Source organism: Camellia sinensis, chromosome 6 (assembly GCF_055761805.1).
Source record: "Camellia sinensis isolate YWXY chromosome 6, ASM5576180v1, whole genome shotgun sequence".
NCBI classification, from domain to species: domain Eukaryota; kingdom Viridiplantae; phylum Streptophyta; class Magnoliopsida; order Ericales; family Theaceae; genus Camellia; species Camellia sinensis.
Window position 1 is genome coordinate 30,969,603 of NC_138966.1, and position 21,157 is coordinate 30,990,759.

Here is a 21,157-nt window from a genome sequence, read left to right on the forward strand (position 1 = left end):
AACGGTTGTAGGCTCAAAAATGAGGAAATGAATAAGTCTAAAATGAGCTTGTGGAGTCCAATTATCCTTATATAGGCTAGTTTAATCAAATATAATTAAAGATAGATAATTAAGCTTAAGTCTAATTGAATATAATCTAATTATTTCCTTCAAAATAGAATTTCAATTCAACCTGCCATAAAATTCTAAAATTCCCAAATAACACGTAACTCAGTCAATTCAACCTGCCGATAAGGCCTTCAATTTGCAGAAGAGAATAGAAACATAGACAGATGTTTCTATAACAGACAGATATAATGCAAATACCTCATAACTCATGCAATTAACGTAGAATTTCATCTTAATTACTTATTAGGCATTCTTAATCATGGTTTAGTGGTCAATCACAGTTCAGGGTTGTTACAGTCTTCCTCCCTTAAAGAGTTTGGTCCCTCAAACTCGAATTACCTTCAGTTTGAAAGAATGTCGAATCTAGAGGGAACAAATCAGGGTATCTTTTCGTCATATCTTCCTCAGTATTCCAAGTTGCATATGTTCCTCTGCGGTTTTTCCAATCAACTTTTACCAATGGAATTTCTTTGTTTTCTAGCCTTTTGATCCTTTGATTAACAATCTGAATTGGTCGCTCCTCATAAGGATAATCATCTTTCAAAAGCACATGGGTTGGTTCAATCACATGTAACGGATCTCGTAGATAATCCCGAAGCATAGAAATATGAAACACGTTATGCATCTGCCCCATGACTGGCGGTAAGGCTACTCGATATGCCACCAAATTGATTTTCTCAAGAATTTCATATGGCCCAATGTATCTTGGTGCCAACTTGCGTTTCACTCCAAACCATGTCCAACCTTTCATTAGAGTCACTTTTATAAACACATGGTCTCCGACCTCATATTCTCTGTCTCACCTTCGGACATCTGCATAACTCTTTTGCCGACTCTTTGCGGTTTTCAAATGTTGCCATATTAGCTTCACTTTCTCAATTGTCTCTTAGACCATTTTCAGTCCCAATAATGGTCTATCGCCTACTTTGGCCCAACAAATTAGAAAACGACACTTCCTACTATATAGGACTTCAGAAGGAGCCATACTGGTGCTTAAAGGTTAGCTGTTGTTGTATACAAATTTAGCCAAAGGTAGATGTAGACACACCATTTTTGACCGGCCTTAAGACTTAGGCGCTACTGATGGTTTACTTGGTGGTGAAAGTTGTGCAGTACCAAATGGTCGATTTCTTCAGCAAGGAGAGTCCAATCCTAACCTTACACCCCATTTTTGGACTAAAACTATTTTGACCAAAGATTTTAGACCTTAAAACCCTTTCTTTCAAAACATTTTTCAAACAAAGTTTCTGCGATGTTCTGACGCTCGCATTTTGTTAAATGTTGCGTTTTTCGACAAACCGAGCAAGGACAAAGTGGAAATGAATGAAAGAGAGATGAAATCTCTGAAAAAAAATTCAAAACACCTTATCTAGGGGTTTGAAGTTGAAGAAAAGAGGAGTGAAGGGAAGAAACCTAGTTGAGGAAGAAGTTAGGTATGAATCGTTAAGAGAGAGACGAGCAGTCCTCGCTAAATTGGGCCTATCCTTTTGTATACTTGGATTTAAGCTATGAGGCCATCACCATTGGAAAGAAGACTTTCGGGGTTTCATTTTATACTCAAGAATCTCCTAAAGCCGAGTCCGGATGGGGGAGATATGGTTGGTTGAAGTTAGGCATCAATCCGATTGAGCCGGAAATGAACTGTCTTCACTAAAAGAGGGATATCTCTTAGCACACTTGGAATTTTAAAGCTTACTTCTGGGGCTTCATTTTAGACACAAGAATGACTTGCAAAGGAGTCTAGATGAAGGCGTTATGTCCATTTGAAGTCAGACCTGCAGAGCTGAATTTGTAGTAGGCTAACATTAGTAGCTGGTCGGCCAACAAAGTAGTAGGTCGGCCAAACTCATATTTTTTTGAAGATCTTTTCCCTCCAGCTGTTCCACACAAGCTCCAGCTGTCCCAATTTAGATATTTCGACCCAAGCTCTTGTGTTTGCTATATATAAAAGCCATATCTCTTGTTTTGGGAGGGTTAGAACATATTGAAGAGTTAGAAAATTTGGGAGCTTCTCACTCTAGAATCCTCTCTCTCTAGATGATTTGTGAGCAAATTCTCATCTCTCTAGAATTCTCTTTTTCTCCTCTTATTTTAGGCTTAGAAGTGAGAATTTCCTACACTTTTGCAAAGAGACCCTTAACCAAAGTTGATCATCTTTGGGCTAAGGTAGCTTGGGACTTTGTTTGAGCTCAAAAAAGCTGATTTTGGCTCTGATTTTGGCTGGTTTTGCTGTTGTGCTTCAAGGTGCTTCAAGGGTAAGCACTTCTCCCTTTCAAGCTTGTTTTTGCACATTTGCTTTACCCTCCATTTCCCATTGTTTTGGACTACTTTGAGGCTAGTTTTGAACTATAAAAAAACTCTGATTTTGAGGTTCTAGAATGATGGTTTAAGCCTTGTTTGGCTAGGGGGTGTTTCCTCCATTTTGCTCATTGGCTTGTAAAGCCTTTTGAGCCATTTCTCAAAGTTTTTCAAACAATCTCTTTTTGGCCTTTTAACCACTGAAATCCAGGGGATTTTCAGTAACAAAAAGCTTGTTTTGAGGTCCCAAATGGGAGGGGATAGCCTCCCCTTCTTGTCTCTCCATGCCATGCCTTATTAGCACTATAAAGTAGCATCTTTTCGTGGCTTATGTTAGCTCTTTTCAAGCATGTTTTTGTGACTTTTAGGACCTGATATAACTCTGTTTTGGGCTGGTTTGGTCACCTCTTGCATGCTTCATGTGCTTGTAGTGCAATCTCACTCATTAGCCTAGTGTACTTGGTGTTTTGGCCTTTCATTCTAGCTTGTCTTGGCTATACTCCATGCATGTTTTTGGCATTATTTTGACATGCTTTAGGATTGTTTTGAGTGTTCTTGGCTTTTTGGGGCTTGCTTTGTATAGCTATAGTGTAAATGGCTTCACTAGTCTTGAGTTTTGAGACTACTAGCATGCTATATTTGTGATGTGTGCATGATATGGCTTCATTTGGTATGTAATTTTAGAGCATATGTCATTTCCACACTCTCACATTTTCCACTCCTTCAATGTGTTTGAGAGTTGTGTCTTCATGCCTTGTTTACGAGCCATCAAATGTGCATATTTTCCTTGTGTTATATGCCTTCATCTTAGTATATTTCAGCCACTGTTTTGGCATATTTAACCTCTGTCCGGGGTTGGTTTGGTCATTTAGGCTTAGTATTGTATGCCTATAGTGCTATGCTCTTTGCTAGTTTCAATGCCTTTGACTTCAAGCATGGTTTGTCTGCATCATTTCCATGATTTTAAGCCATTTAGCATGTCATTTCAGTGCTGAAAATTATGCCATTGCACTCTATGTTTCACTCCTTCATTTGTTTTGAAAGAGGTCTTGAGCCCCTTGTTGGCTTGAGCATGGAATTGAGGCTCTCATGCCTAATGGTTTTAGCCTTCTCTTGAGGGCTTTTACTAACCAAAAGCATGAGGCTTCTTTCATGATTAAGGTACTTATGGTTTAGACCATCTTTCCCATTAGAGGACAATCACATTTGGACAAATCAATTAAAGGATTAATTGGTAAGTTAAAATGAGTAAACAAAATTGAACCAAGTAAAACATGCCAAGATAACATGTTTGAGTTGTATTGCATGGGTTTGGATCGAACGTTAATCCAAACACAAGAAATATGAGACATTTCATACTTGAAATGATGAAACGTGTCACGTTTCTTGGTCGCCGTCCCCCTTGATTGTGCATTATAGGATGGAGGCCTCTTGAGTCTTGTGTGTTATTTGTGTATTCATTGACTTGTACAAACCCGGCTTCTCGGCCATCGTGCATTGCAATACTCGGTTGGTGACCCGAGAGTCGAGTACCACACTCCTTTGAGTTTGAGAAATGATAAGGAGTGTTGTGGTACACACATTTCCTTGCAAATACACTGCCATGCCTCTATTTGTGCTCTGCTGTAGCAAAAGGAGGAAATTCAGGGAATCAGTGGCCGACCGGCCACCAGAGAAGCCGACCGGCCATCAAAGCCTGCCGACCGGCCATCATTACTAGCCGATGGCCACCATCTCTGGCTGATCATCCCTCAGCATGTTCCTGAGATGGGTCAGAATCAACCTGGAAGTTGGCACAATTTTCAGAGGTCTAAAGGTGTGCAAAAAGAGGCATCTTGAGGCAAGGCGATGGATTTTCGGGAGGACGCGACCGAGCATGCATGCATCCCTCGCCCTCGAGGCCTTTTAACTGCTTTGCTTAGCTAGTTAATTCATTGGTTCTATACTTAATTAGTTAACGTGCTTAGCTAATAGATCTATGTAGTAATTTGTAATAGTTAGCTTAATTAGCGTAACTAGTTAGCTTTCATTTCATTCGGACCCTCCTGCGAGAGGGCGTATTGTTGTAATAAGGGTGCGTGCGTGCGTGTGTGCATGTCTTCCAACCCCCATTTCTTTCTCCCTTCTACTTAACCGCTTTCGATGGTTAGTTTAGGTCATGTTTTGATTAGCATACCTTATGTTTGCATGCGTGCATCATTCATTTGTCTTGCATGCACCGGGCTCGGCGCATCATTCAAACTACATTGTATTTCAATACATTTACTTGAATACGTGTTTAACAGCATGTTATCAAATGTTGCTTTCATATGCCATCTTAGCTAGCTGAGCTTATTTTAGTTACATTTTGCATGTGTTGCATTAGGCATTGTTGACATAGCTAGGATCATGCATTGATTACTAACTAGCTTCTATTTTGGGTTGGAGTACACTGTAAGTGTTTACGTTTTAGCATATTGCATGAATGTGATTGCATATTGCCATGATAGCATGCTTGCCATGAGGCTATTTCCTTATATGCTTAATTGCATGAATGCCTGTGGATGAAGGCTTTATTACTTGAATTGGAACAATTCATCAAATGTGCATTTTAAGCCCACTTGGTTGTGGCAAATCATCATGTTTTAAGCCCACTTGAGGGTGGCAAATCCGCGCATTAGCCTACTTGCGAGTAGCAATTTCAAACCATTTTCAAAAAACAAACATGAGATGTTTTGTTCCAAATTGAATGATTTAGTCTATACTTGTGTGTTGTACGCATCACCTAGTAAGGTTAGCTAATAATTGGAATAAGGACACATGTGTTTTCAAAACAACATATCATGTTTAGTAGAGGCTGATCCTTTCATCGGGCGAGAGGAGGTGCTCATTTCATGACCTTCCCTCCTCGTACCCAAGTTCCCGAGCCGAGGTAACTTTGGTGATGACGGACACGTGGCCTTAGGCACGAGTTAGGGTTTCCTAAATTTCCCAAAACAAAATATTTAGGTGCCGACTCTTAAATCTGGCAAAGTAGTCCATGTTTAGCACTTCTTGATTAAAATTGATTTTCCAAAACGATTTGCCGGATTTGGACTCTTTAGTGATTTATCAGTCTTACATTGCACTTTGTGAGATTAGATTCAGAACCGTGACAAGAGTCCAAACTGTAGTAGCTAGAACCCCAAATCCGCGCCCTCTCCGAAAAGGGGGGCGCGCGGAGGAAGTTCGGGCGGTCTACAGTAGATGAGCCTCCCAATTTCCTTGGAAGTCTAACACACACATCCGTAACATGTCTTCTAATGTTTGAATGGTCCGTTCAGATTGGTCGTCTGTCTGTGGATGATAAGCACTACTTAGTCTCAGTTCAATCCCCAAAGCCCACTGCAAACTCTGCCATAATCTCGAAGTGAACTTAGGATCTCTGTCAGATACTATGGAAACTGGAACTCCGTGTAATTTCACAATCTCATTTACATATAAATTTGCCAACTTATCCGCATTATACAAAGATTTGACAAAAAAAAAAAAAGTGGGCAAATTTAGTTAAACGATCCATAATGACCTAGAAAAAATCCATACCTCGAGAGGAGCGAGGGGGTCCAACAACGAAATCCATCTGCTCTCATTTCTATTCCGGTATTGGGAGCGGTTGAAGTAGTCCGGCGGGTCGTTGATATTCGGCTTTTACTAGTTGGCAATGAAAACATTTAGCTACAATGTCAACAATACTCTTCTTCATTCTAGGCCACCAGAAATTTTGTTTCAGATCTTTATACATTTTCGTATTACCCCGATGCATAGCAAATTTCAAATTGTAAGCCTTAGTCATAACACGTGTTCTTAGGTCAAAACAATCCGATACACAAAGCCTATCTCAAAATTTCAGTACACTGTTCTCAAATACAAATCCCGGCCTCAGTTTTGTGTCAAGTTGTTTCTCTCTAATTTCTTCAATAATTGCAAGCTGGGCAGAGATGGCAGCTACAATTCCACCCTATTCGCATAACACAATTTGAATCTCATTTCTCTCCAAGTCACATAACAATTCATTCTGATCGATAAGAAAACATGACAAATTCCTAATAGATTTAAGGCTCAAAGCAGCTACTATTATATTTGTTTTCCCTGAATGGTATAGAATTTACAAGTCATAGTCTTTTATTAGCTCAAGCCATCGTCTCTGTCTCATGTTTAATTCCTTCTGAGTAAAGAAATATTTCAAGATCTTATGGTCAGTATACACTTCACAAGTCACTCCATACAGATAATGGCACCAAATTTTTAAAACAAAAATCACAGTTGCGAGTTCAAGGTCATGGGTTGGATAATTCTTCTCGTGTGGCCGGAGTTTTCATGAAGCATACGCAATTACCTTCCCATTCTGCATTAACACACACCCCAAGCCTTTATATGAAGCATCACTGTAAATCTAAAACTCGACTGTACTATTAGGTAGGGTAAAAATTGGTGTAGTCACTAATCTGGTCTTTAACTCCTGGAAAGTAGATTCTCTTCGGTCATTCCAATCAAACGGCACATTTTTCTGTGTCAACTGTGTCAATGGCATGGTAAGTTTGGAGAAGTCCTTTACAAATCTGCGATAGTAACCTGCAAGTCCCAAAAAGCTTCTGACTTCGAATACGTTAGTTGGTCTTGGCCAATCCACAATAGCTTCAATTTTCTGTGGGTCGACAGAGATGCCCTCTTTATTGATTGCATGCGCCAGAAATGTTACACAGTCAAGCCAAAACTCGCATTTGGACAATTTTGCATACAATTTATTTTCTCTCAAGGACTGTAAGGTAGTTTTCAAATGGCGTTCATGTTCTTCCCTGCATTTAGAATAGATTAAAATATCATCAATAAACACAATTATAAATTCATCAAGAAAATGTTTGAACACCCTATTCATTAAGTCCACAAATGCTGCAGGTACATTAGTTAGCCCAAACGACATTACCAAAAACTCATAGTGCCCATATCTAGTCTGAAAAGCGGTTTTCTCTATGTCTTCTGCCTTAACTTTCAATTGGTGGTATCCGGATCAAAGATCAATTTTGGAAAACACCTGGGCTCCTTGGAGTTGGTCAAACAAATCATCTATTCGGGATAGTGGATATTTATTCTAGACAGTTACTTTGTTCAATTCCCGATAATCTATACATAGTCTCAAAGACCCATCTTTCTTTTTAACAAACAGAACTGGGGCACCCCAAGATGAAGTTCTCGGTCAGATAAACTTCTTGTCTAGTAGTTTTTCAAGTTGAACCTTCAATTCTTTTAATTCGGAGGTTGACATTCGGTATGGGGTTTAAGAAATCGGTTGCGTTCCAGGTACAACATTAATGGTAAACTCAATTTCCCTTTCAATTAAGTCTCTGGGCAAATCATTTGGAAACACATCAGGAAATTCATTCACCATAGGGATGCTCTCTACATTGGGGCTATTAGAAGTCACATTCAAATAGCAACACAAGTAACCCTGGCACCCTTTTCTTAACAATTTCCTGGCTTACACAAAAGAAAATCAAGTACGATAGAGAAATTAAACCATTCCCAACAAAGACAAATTCAGGTATACCAGGTGATCGAAACACAACAGTTTTATTGACATAATCAATAGTTGCAAAATACTTCATCAACCAATCCATACCAAGTATACAGTCAAAATGATCAATACCCAATAGCAATAAATCAACATACAATGTCACATCACCAATCACAATATCACATGCTAGATAAACATAAGCACATACCATAGAACCTCCATATGGTGTAGATACAGATAGTAAATAATTCATAGGTTCTAATGGTCTAATCAATTTCCTTGAAAAAGCATGCGACACAAAAGAATGTGTAAAGCCAGAATCTATCAACACATATGCATTCTGAGCATAGATTGAAATTATACCTGACACCATAGCTTCGGTGTTCTACACATCACCAGGCACTAGTGCGAAAACTCAGCCTTGTCTTAAAGTTTCTCTCCTAGTGTTAGCTCTCGTATTTGTTCTAGATGCAGAAGCGGATCCGATTGAACTTGCCGTAGGATAGTTGGCATTATCAGACCCAAGCGGACAATCTTTCACTACATGGTCTGTCTGGCCATATCGGAAACAAGCACCAGATGCACGGTAACACACACCCCTATGCTTCCTTCTACAATCAAGACAAACTGGAATAGACCCACTACTCTGACTTGAGCCACTTGTAGACCCCGTGTTTTGCTTCTTGTTCACAAAAGAGTGGCCCTTTCTGAAACTGTACCCAGATCTCTTACCTCTCCATTCTCTTATTGTTAGGGTCTTGGTTTGTTTCATAGCTGCTAGGTTACCTTCAGCCATGAAGGCTTTGATAAGAACATCTACATATTTAGGCAGTTTCAACACTCCTACCCGATCAAAGACATCCAGATTTAGACCTCCTTCAAACTTTTGGGCTATCTTGCAGTCCGTGTCAACCATGTATGTTGCAAAGCAAGCTAACTCCGTAAACTTGGCCTCGTACTCTGCTATTAACATATTGCCTTGCGTGAGTTCTTGAAATTTAGAAAAATTTTGATTCCGAAAGCACTAAGGAAAGTACTTATCGTAGAAGATCTCTTTGAATTGAACCTATGTCATGTTCCCATTGTCATTTCAAATTAGCAACCACCATCATTAGGCTTCATCTTTATAGGTATAGGTGGCCAAGAGAACTTTCTGAGTCTTGGAGCAGAGAAACACTTTGAATTGCTTTTCCATTTCAAGTAGCCATGACTCGACTTTCAACGGCTCAATTCCACCCAAGAAAGTTGGTGGCTTCATCTTATTGAATTTCTGAGTCAAACTGATGATGTCATTTTTCACCAATTCTGCTTGGACCGGAGAGGGCGAAGGAGGCAAAGGTTGTTGTCTCAAATGTTCTGTTAAGGCTGCAAGCATTTGTTTCATTCGGCTCATTCAGGCTTCAAAAGATTTGGTTGCATCATTACTTCTTATATTTTCCATGTTGCTATAAGTAAACAAGGTAATAATAAACATAGGAATAATCTTGTTCACAGTGTTCGGAGTATTTAATTTCGATTCATTCTTTTCAATTTCATATGTTCATATTCAAACTCAGTTTTCACATTTACAGAAATTAACACACACTGACACATGTAAATGAAATGTCCTTAATTCTTTTCTAAGACATCCTATAACTCATATGGACTCGTGGGTACGGTATAACTTGTACTATGATACCACTCTGTCACGACCCAAACAAGCCCCTATAGGTTTAGCGTCGTAACCGGCCAATAATCATGGGCTTACCAAAGGCCTCTGACCAAATTAATACATAATAAGGCGCTGTAGAAACAGATAAAAAATATACATAGTCCATTGAGCTGTGCAAGCATACATGGGACTGGAACTAAAACTTTATCTTGGCAAAATGTTACGTCATATATATATATTAGTCTTGCGTCACACGCATGTACAAATAAACCAAGTTAGGACTAGCCCAATATACAGATAGATGGAAACTTGTTCGGATTTTGAGAAAAAAAAAAACAGAGTCTTAAACTTAATTCACAAAACTTGACCACATGACTTTTTCTGAAACCTCCTTAGGAGGCATAAGGGTTGGCCGAAAAAATAGATCTTCAAGTTGCCATTATTGAGCCTAGTCACGTGCTTGATCACCTACATACATAGATAATAGAGTGAGCGAGAGCCTAGTAAATAATAACAGAGTCAAGGGGTTTAAATGAATGATGCCCTATATTAGATTCAGAAAGCAGATTCATGTTTATCATAGAAATAGAAGCAGATCCATATTTACATTGTTATTCAAATCATATATAGAAATCAGAGTTCATGCTTAATCATACGTGGTACATCCATTAATGCTAACAGAACAGATAAAGAACATACATAGAATAGATACAGAACAGATGGTGGTTATAAGTAATCAATTCTATAAAGGAACCTCCGGATCCGAATAACAGATAATAGATCTGCTGAGCTCCATGATGGAGCCTCCAATACAGGTAACAGATTGCAGACATATTAAGTTCCATAATGGAACCTCCGATATAGGGTAACAGCTAACATATATGCTAAGGATGCCACGAAGACATGTTAGAAATTGGACAATCATTCATTGTACAGAACATATCATTTTAGAAAATAGATCTTATTTCATCATATAGAAAATAAATAAAGTTGAGCATAGCTTTACTAAGTTATTACTCACAGTTGGCTCCAACAGCAGACAGACAGAGCAGACAGATCGAATAGCTTACGGTGCGTGACCTACACAAACAAATAACAGATACACATTGAAACACACGCTTGGAAAATACTTAACTCATTATGTTTCGTTCTTAGTGTGTGTCTAAGTCTTATCCTCATTATTATATCTTATTTAGGGCTTAGGAATGCCTAGGATGCAATGAGGATGCCCGAATGTAACTTGAAACACGTAGTCAAATTTTTGAAAACAAGGCAGTCTGCATGAGCACAACTTTTGTTGCTCGAGCGGTCTACAAAGTTTGCAAAAGTACTAGTTACATGATTTTCCCGCTCGATGGACGTTCAACGATCGCTTGAGCCAAAGACTAAGTAAAAAGGGTCTCCGCTGGAGCAAAACTTCGATTGCTCGAGTGGTTTGCAAAAGTTTGTAAAACTTCTGGGAGCTCTCATTTTACACTCGAGCGCAACTTTGGTCGCTTGATCGAAGTGTCAAAAGTAAGGGTAGTCGCTCAAGTGCAGGTTTTGTCACTCGAGCCAAACCCCAAACTCTATAAAACTACTGGGAGCTTGCATTATCCACTCAAGCGCAGACTTCACAGCTCGAGTGAAGGCTACAAATTTTGGAATTTCTAGATTACAGTTCTAAGTTCAAACAGAACTTCAAAATACTATGAAATACACATGTATGCTCTAATCTTCTTCTTTCCTACTTCATTAGTTCATTTCATGCATTAATCTTTCATTATCTTTGGAATCCACAAATTAAGTGAGTCAACCACATAACTTAAGGGTAGGATTTCTTACCTACAAATTGAATTTCAATTCAACCTACCATAAAATTTTAAAAATCCCAAATAACATGTAATCTCAGTCAATTTCGTAATTAGATGCTGCTAAAGCCTTCAATTCACAGAACAGAACAGAAACATAGACAAATATTTCTACAACAAACAGATATAATGCAAATACCTCATAACTCATGCAATTAACATAAAATTTCATTTTAATTACTGATTAGGCATTCTTAATCATGGTTTAGTGTCTAATCACAATTTAGGGTTGTTGTAGATACTCTCAAACCACTGTTAGTAAATCACTCTGGATCACACTACCTTTATCAGCTATCGTGATGGCAAAAAGAAACTCAACTATCATTGACCCTTAGGTCATACAACAGAGGAATAAAACTAACACCGCAGTCGCACAGGAAGTAAAAACAATCCTCAGATGATGTGCACAACGACGCCCTCCTACGGTGGTGTTCTATCGAAGCCCGAAAGTAAGTCAACTAATCTATACCCAAAATTACATCACAAGCATGTATGTCAAGAACAACAAAATCAAAAGAGAGTCAATGATATGCGACCTCAATCTCACAAGACCGACATACTTGACCCAATGCCACTCTACCCTTCAACAAGTGTCTCAATGAACAGAGGAGACTCCAACTGATCACATTTCAACCCCAAAGTAGATGCAAAGGAAGACAAAAATGAAGGAATGAGATGCACCCGTATCAATTAACACATTGGCTAAGGAATTGAATAGCAAAAAGGTACCTCTCCCAACAAGAGGTACCGGCAACTAATCTAGCATAGTAACACCATACACACACCCTAGAGGCCTTTGATCAACCTGCTCACCCCTCGGAGCGTAGGCCTGATGAACGGACTGAGCTAAAATGGCTCCTTAATTAGCCCTTGAGGTCTAAACTAACTGAGCTAGCAGATGACTTTGTGTTTGCCTCGAACTAGACACACCAAATGTGCCTCCTGACAAAAGAAAACGCCTCCTGAAGTTCTAGGTTTGCCCATACTGATAACAAGTAGGTGGATGCCCTCTCTTTTGGCTCTAGATCTAAGAACGAGTCAAAAATTGTGCCAGTTATTGCCCTCCTTCTCTCCACGAGCATGCTAGAGACTTGTGGCCCAACTGACCACACTTCAAGTACATGAATCCACCTCGATTGCCTTTCTCCAAACCAGAACTAGGCACAGGAAAGATAGATCTAGATTGTTGTGCCTGGGATTGCTATAAGGTAGAAACTCTCTACTTATTCTTATCCATCCCATTCTCTTGAGAATCCTGCCCTCTTTGCTTGGAGCCTCTCATCCGATCCTCCTTCGTCTGAAACACTACCTCCAAATGGGCCACAGACTCAACCAAACGGTCGTAATTACAAATCATTAAGAGCCTGGTCCCCAACCTCTTCTTGAACTCAATACAACGTCGTTCTTCCGTTTCCACGAGTTCTGGCTTAAACCTTAAAAGGCTAGTAAAGGCCGCCTCAAACTCAACCACTGGTGTGCTCACTTGCTTGAGCTTTAGGAATTGCTTTCTCAACTTCTCTCTTACCGTGGGTGGTAAGAACTTGTTCTGGAAGGCAGTAACGAATGCCTTACAAGTCATTCCCAATATGGCCCTTCACAAACTTCTACCATTGACCTGCGTCGCCTTTAAGCTAAAAGGCTGCCAAGGTCACCCTCAAACCATCATTGTCGATACAAAGCATCTCAAGCGTCTTCACTATCTGTTCAAGCCACTCATCAGCCTTCAGTGGCTCTTTTGGATCATCCACAAACTCGTTCGAATTCGATTGGAAGAACTCTCTCTTCAAAAAGAATGACCATGTCTCAACAACGCGGGTCTGGACTTGATTCTCAGCCCTGAGAATGTCATGGATTCCCGCAATGCTCCTGCCATTTCCTAGGCTAAAGCACCCATTGGCTTGCTAGCCCACTGGCTCAGCCATGTTTGCCTGACCAACCCCCTCTTCTTGTGGCAGAATTTCATCTTGAATTGGCACTTCTTAACATTTAGGCCTACTATGCCTACCTCCTCTACCACTACCACGTTTGTGTCCTGACATCCTAATTAAGATAACACGAATAATTTAGCACATTCAAAAATGTGCCAAAACTAATTCACACACGTCCTAATATAGTGGACAACACAATGATTTACTTCATACAAGCATTGAATCACGTATTCACAAACGAATTTTCTTTCTAGATAATAACTATTTAGTGACATTACTAGAGTTCTTGTTAGAATTAGCAGTAATCAAGTGCTCTTCTAACAGGACTTCCAGAAATTTGTAAACACAATCAATATCTTAGAAACTAAATCCCATACTTACTTAATCACATAAGCATGTTATCACATAGCATACCAAATATACGTTTATTACTATCTAGCAAAACAAACCCGTTGTGGTAAAACCCATTGTGATAATAACCACGTCCCATAAGCTCAAGGTATTCAAACTTAGTAAGCTCTAATTCCAAGTTGTAAAACCCCAAAAATATTAACAATAGATATCCTCATCAAACTGAACAGATATGCGGAAGTTTACTAATAATAAATCTCTTAATCATTAAATAACTAAAGCATTTCCCATAACGATCTTTCATTCATTGATTCCTTAGAGATATTACAAAGATGTCATATGCAATAATATATTCATTAACCCCAGATCATGAATCTATAGCATGTGACAGATAAACATAGAAATTAAAAGAAATAAAAATGAGTTCATGCCCTAGTGGCTACATTTTTCCAAGATGATGCTTGGTTACAACAGACGTAGGTCGATACCTAATAAAAATAAAAGCCCTAGGCTTGTACCAGATACGTTTACAAACAAAAAATAGAACAAGCCTTTAGCCCTTTAGCCCCACAATCCTCCCAAGCTAACTCCTTGGTAGAGGCATATCACCAGTACTTAAAAGTCGGTTTTCACATAGGGTGAGTTAAAGACCAGAAGAGACTAATTTAATGCTCTGTATGATGCTTAACAAAGTCACATTGTGAATGTAAATGAATTCCATTTGCCAAAAACAATATACATTTTCTTTTTCAAACAATGTAATACCATGTTTATAATTTAATTGATATACCGTTGCTTCCAAAACAGAATATAAGGCATTAGATACACACATTGGGAATCTCTAGGTACGTGTTTATTAGCAAGCTATACAAGCACTACTAAAGCCATTTTATCAGTATTAACCAGAGGATCAACAACAAGCTGCGCGGGTTTCAGCACTCTCACCAACAATACACAGGCGAACATAATAATAACCACAACCACACTCCTAACTAGATTCACCAAGGCATTCACCCATTTTTCTTAACGATACATTTCAATGTATAAAATATGAAATCCAATGTTCAAATAAGAGATACACGAGTGAATGGTTTTCATTAAACTAGTTCTCATACAATTGCTACAACAATCAGTGCTATTCTCCACCAATAACCAAAATAGATATCTCTATTCAATAGATAATTTTAAGTAAACAAATATTTCCAAAATTTCAAAATATAAGTAACAATACATGTTCCAACTCCACTTCCCAACTCAACGAGGATCCAAACATTTCCAATCATTCTCATTCTTATCCAAAACCAATAATTTCTAAGATTTTCAGAGCAATATTTGTTTCTTTCAAAAACCCATTTTAAAGAGAGGTTTCAAAGATTTCAACCCTTTTCATCAAGACAACCATTTCCATAACCTTTCAAAACAACTCATTCTGAAACCCCTTTTTTACAACTCATTTCAAACCCAAATCAATTCCCAATCAATCCCTAATATCTCAAAATGCTACACTATTCAAGGAACATATAATAAAGCTAAATATCATACATAAACGTTAAAACAATCCCTACCTCAATAGTAGAAAGAAACAGGAAGAACAATCCCACAAACGACGTATAAGAAACTTGAACTTTTGCAGATTAAAATGATTACCTCCTCGCGCTCTACCTTTTATCTCAAAGCACCATGGCGGCAAGATTCACGGATTTGGGTAGATTAGAGAATTAAAGTAGGAAATATAGAGAAAGCAAGGAAAACTGGCTTCGAACACTTTAGAGAGAGAGAGATAGAGAACAATCAGAAAAGTGAAAGAAAAAATCTTTCCATGCATCTTTGTACTAACTGACCGCTTAAGCGACCAAAACACTGCTTGAGTGTCAAACACAAAACATGGCTCGAGCGACCAAAACATGGCCCAAGCAGAGAAACCAAACTCCTATAATATCAACCCTGCAAAACAGATCGCTCGAGCAAACAAAACCTCACTCGAGCGAAAAATTGAAACTCTCAGTATTACATACTACAAATAGACTACTCAAGCGACCAAAATACTACTCGAGCAAAGCACAACCCACTCCGAAAAGTTCAAACTGCAACCACAGAGTCTGGGAGGAACGGAAGACTGCTCAAGCGACCAACTCACCACTCGAGTGAACCGAAGAACAAATAGACAGAATTACCCCAGAAATACTAAGTCTCAACCTATTTAAACAACCTCAAAACCAAATTCTTAACTCCCAAGCAACAATGAGGGTGTTTGGCAAGTTGGATTTTAACTTAAAATTCACAAAAAGACAAAATAAGCTAAAATGTCTAATAAGACAAAAATGTCATATCAAATCCATAATCATTTTCACTTTTTTGTCTTACAAACATCACATCCAATTACAAAAAAAAAAATCGAACAATCTTCCTAAACATAAAAATTTTAGCCTATTAAAATAGTCAAAAACTAAAATAGCCTATTAAAATAACAACTTCCCAAACACTACAATATAAGACTAGAATAGACATAAACCAATATATATATATATATATATACCAGACTCCAAACCAAAGAGTATAAAAGAATAAAGTCATAACCCAAGCCGCTATACATAATATTTAGTGTTAATTGAATTTCTAATTTTAATTTTAATTCTTGTTTTAATATTCATCCATCACTTTCATCGAATTAATTTAGGAATCTTGCAAATAAAATAGTTAAATTTCACATTAATCCCTATGGATCGATACCTAGAGTTAGCCCTATTATATGGAATTGGAACCGAATTTAGTTCTTTATTTTTATTTTTATTTTTTTTGGCGCTAAACGAACACCAAAATTAACAAATCAATAATAGTAATAATAATAATAATAATAATAATAATAATAATAATAAATTATAGATTTGGCCAAACCATTAGAGAGAACTGTGAGAAAGCTTTAATCGTCATCTCCAGTTATCACACCTGTGATACAGTTGATCTCCGATTGTGATAATCCTACTGGTAGCTTTTGAAACCCATATCGTCATCTCCCAAACCAAATGATTGTGTTTGAGATAAAGAAATCGAGGTTTGATAAAGGAAGGGGTTCAGTATCAATAAGGGTTCACCATCGATGGCTTTTGGTGAGAGAAAGAGGCTATGATGAACTTTTCTCTTCTTTCAGTGAGAAAGAGAAGAAAAATAAGGGTTAGATTTCATGGGAGTTCACCGTTGATGGCGTCGGTTAAAGGGAGAGTGATAGAGGTTGTGATGCTTCTCTTCTCTTGCCTCGGTAGAGAGAGAGAGAGAGAGAGGGAGGGGGGGAGAGAGAATAGGGACAAAAGATAGTGGGTGGCTCCCTCTTTCTCTTGGTAATTTTTTTTTAAAATTATATATCAGTTTATTTTTATAAAAACAATTATAAATTAATCAAATTTTTTTATTAATATTAATAATTAACATCATAAATTTGTCAATAACTTTGTAATTACTTTTCTTACACTAAGTTATAATTTGAAAAAATTATATATCAATGTAGTTTTAAGAAAATAATTACATATCAGTGACAAATTTTATAAATATTTATAATTAAAATTATAAGATTTTAAATGTATCTATAATTATTGTTTTTTAATTAAGCGGAATTATAATTCCCCTTATAAATTTTCTTTTTTTTTATTTTTTTTAATGCAGTTAGTATTTTTTTTTTTTCAATTTTTTAATATTATGTGAATGATGGGTGAATTAAAAAATCCAATTTTTTTCAATATTTTAATTTTTTTTTTATTTCTTTTACTTCACCTAGTGTGCAGAAAACAAAAATATATTCTTGAAAAATGTTTTAAAAATATCACAAAAGACGATAAAAATCAATAAAAAAAATCACTTAAAAAATTCAATTGAAAAGCCAGCTAAAAAAAGAAAGAAAAAATTGGTTACGTGAACCAATCTTGGTATAGTGTTTTCTATTTTTTTATCATCTCATAAATATGAGTCATAATTATATGAATGTATCTATTTCTGTTCAAAACAGATATGATATTTGTGTATTAGGTCTTTTAGAAAGGAATTGTGCCAAAATAACAAGTCATTGCTATAATTTGGTATTTTGTTACTGTGACATGCTAAATTATAGTTTTGATAATGTTAAAATAGTTATCAATATTGGAAATGCTCTAACAAAATGAAAGTTGACATATAACATGTCATGACATTGTGAGCAAAATTGTAAAACTTAAACGATAATCTCAAACAATCATTAAAATTGTTGTTAGGATTAAAAAAAATATGTAAAACGTTACTTTTTTGACCTTTTGTAAAGTTTAAATTCAAAGGAAGTTGATCTCTTCAACCCTTAATCCAAATTGGAGGGCGTTGCTTTGGGCTTGTGCGGCTCACCACGGGTTTCATTTTGATTATTTGAATTGTTTATTTTGTTAGACACTTTGTGTATTTCATTCACACAAAAAATTAGGTCAATTTGATAATTGTAACCTATTCAATTTATCGCGTTTGTTACTGAAAGAATGAATCGTATATTTTTAAAAATACAATTATCGTCTTTTTTTTTTTTGTGGCAAACGCGATGAATTGAATAGATTACAATTAATGGATAGACTTAATTTTTTTGTATGAATAAAATACACAAATTACCTGATAAAATAAACGATTTGAATCGTCAAAACAAAATTTATAGTGAGTTTCTCGAGCCCAAACAACATCTTCCAATCAAAATAAAGGACTGAAGGGGCTTCTAGTCCAAATTCCAAATATCACTGTACATCGACCTAAAGGCTATTTGGTAATCATTTTGTTTTCAATTTTCAATTTATATTTACAAAAAATTAAAAAGTTGTCAAAAAAAACTTGTTTGATAATTTTTTTTGGTTTATAAATGGTTATCTCAGTTTATAAATTTAACTAAAAAAACGTAAACTCAAAAGATGAGTTTACGTTAGTTTTTAAACAGAAATTTAAAAATTTGACCAGTAATTTTTTTTTTTCAATTATTTTTTTCTCAAATAATTTTTTTCAATAATTTTTTTTCAATTAATTTTTTTTTTCAATTAATTTTTTTCCCAATTAATTTTTTTTCAATTATTTTTTTTAATTAATTATTTTATTCAATTATAATGTGTATGATTCCATAGTCATAAATAATAAAAAATAAATATGAATATTTTAGACCTGAACAAATATATTTTTTAGTTTATGTTTTTAAAAAATTTCAAACATTTTGTTCAAACCAAATGCATTTACAGTTTATGTTTTTTTAAAAATAAACAAAAACTAATTTATAAAATTTCTATAAACATAAATAAAAAACGTAAACGTTACCAAACACTACCTACGCTAAAAATGGTAAATGTTTTTTTTTCTCAATGTTCTCAGGTAACAACATTGCAACATTTGACCACGTTTTTTTTTTTTTTTTTTTTTTTTTTAAGGATTATATTATTAAGGATTTGATAGCCAAGAAAATATTGTCGAGATGAATGGAATTCGAATTAAACTATACTCGCTTATCCCCATAATGAGTGATCTGCCGACATTATATTAATTAATTACTTATATGGATGTAGCTCATTTTTCTAATTTTATAGTTTTATATTCAATGATATCTTATATTAAGATTCTCTCTCTAAAAGGTGTTACCGTCGTGCAAATCTTGGCACCAAAAAAGTCTTATTTGTCTTCTTGTATTAGCTGGCTGATTCTAGTTGGATTTGCCACTCTAGTTGGATTTCCTATTATTAGGCATCGTTGGGAACATATTATATTAGTAATTTTTTAATTTTTTGATTAAAATATAAAATTAAAAAAATTAATATGTTTGAAATAATTTTTTGATTTTTACCAAAAGATGTGTAAAAAGTAAAAAAAAAATAGAATTTTTGATTTTTTAGTATAACTTATAAGTTTTTTGACTTTTTGTAGTAATTTTTTAATTTTTTAACTAAAATGTTAACTTGTCAAACGAGAACTTAAATATAGTTAAGTTCATGTTTGACATTGACTTTTAAATTAATTTTTTTGAATTAAGACTTCTTTAGTTTGACATTAAAAAGTTCATTTGGTTTAGTTTGTTTGGCTTTTTTAATTTTTTTGAGAGAAAAAATAAAATTATTATAATTTAAATATGATATTTTGTTTTATTAGCTCTATATTATGTCTTTTGTATTTTTTTCGCCTAATTAAGTTAGCCAAACGAAGGCTAATAATAATAATACTTCAAGTCCATTTTTATCAATTTAGAAATTATTTAATAATTAATCTCCATCACACTCTATAGTAACTCCACATAGACCCCATACTATACAAATTAATTTTTATCACATAATCACCCACTTAAAAAAATTTAAATGTGTAAATATGGGTTGCCCGACTTTCTCGTGTAATTAATTGTTTTGGTAGGCGTAATTACCCACTCTTGGACTACAGCGAAGCTGCATGTCCCACCCTTCAACCTTTTTCCAGTTTCACCAAAGCAACATAATTTTATTTATTTTCAATCGATAATTTATATACCTAGAGCAACCTCAAGGAGGTAAAAGGGCTATATGAGACAATTTGTGAGTGAAGTTGTTTTGATCTTCTTCCAAAGGGCTCTACATCACAATAAATATTTTGTCCATTGTTTTGATCTTCTTCCAAAGGGCTCTACATCACAATAAATATTTTGTCCATTTCGATTTTGGCTCTGCACAAATAATTAGTGTCCAATGCTTGGCAACAGATCTTCTTGCCATTTTGCCTATAGCTGCTCGCTACCACTACAAGAATTAACACTTTTGGCAACAAAAAAATTGGTCGCTAAAAGTCAATTTTGGTCGGCAAAAGTTATCCGCGACCAATTTTTTTGGTCGCTACTTTGGTCGCCAATTGAGGGTCGGCAAAAGTAATTCGCGACCAAAATTTTGGTTGGTCGGCAAAAGTTGGATTTGCCGACTAAATTTTTGGTCGCTAAATATTTAATTACCGCGACTAATTTATTTTGTCGCTAAAACACTTTCGTCGCGAAAAGTGATATTTTCCCGACCAAATACCTTAGTCGCCAATTGACACATTTCGCGACCAAAAAGTTTGGTCGCCAATTGTGACATTCCACAACCAAAAAATTTTGATCGCCAATTGTCACATTCCGCGACCAAAGATATTGGTCGCCAATTGTCACATTCCGCGACCAAAACATGTTTTGCACAACTAAAACTTTAGTCGGCAATAGACCTATTCGCGACCAAATCCTTTGGTTGCTAAAATTAATAATTTTAACGACTAATTATTTAGTCGCCAAATGTGCTTGGTGATACACCGACTACATTATTTAGTCGGCAAAAGTATAACTTACTGGGGGCACGAGTGCCCTTACTAGTTTTGGGGCTTTGATTAGCAAAAACTATTGGGAATTTGGGACAAAAGTACAACATTTCACACTCTCAATTGCCATGGAATGCAAAAGATCGGAACATTTCTCCAT

General features: G+C 36.1%; 1 long non-coding RNA gene across 1 annotated transcript; it reads right to left on the minus strand.

The window, feature by feature from the left end:
• Positions 1–9,752: 9,752 nt before the first annotated feature.
• On the minus strand, positions 9,753–10,725 carry LOC114282128 (uncharacterized). The gene is made up of 2 exons (XR_014331646.1): positions 10,609–10,725; positions 9,753–10,055 (listed from the first exon to the last, which is right to left on the minus strand). It is a non-coding gene; the product is annotated as an uncharacterized LOC114282128 (long non-coding RNA).
• Between the last annotated feature and the right edge of the window lie 10,432 nt (positions 10,726–21,157).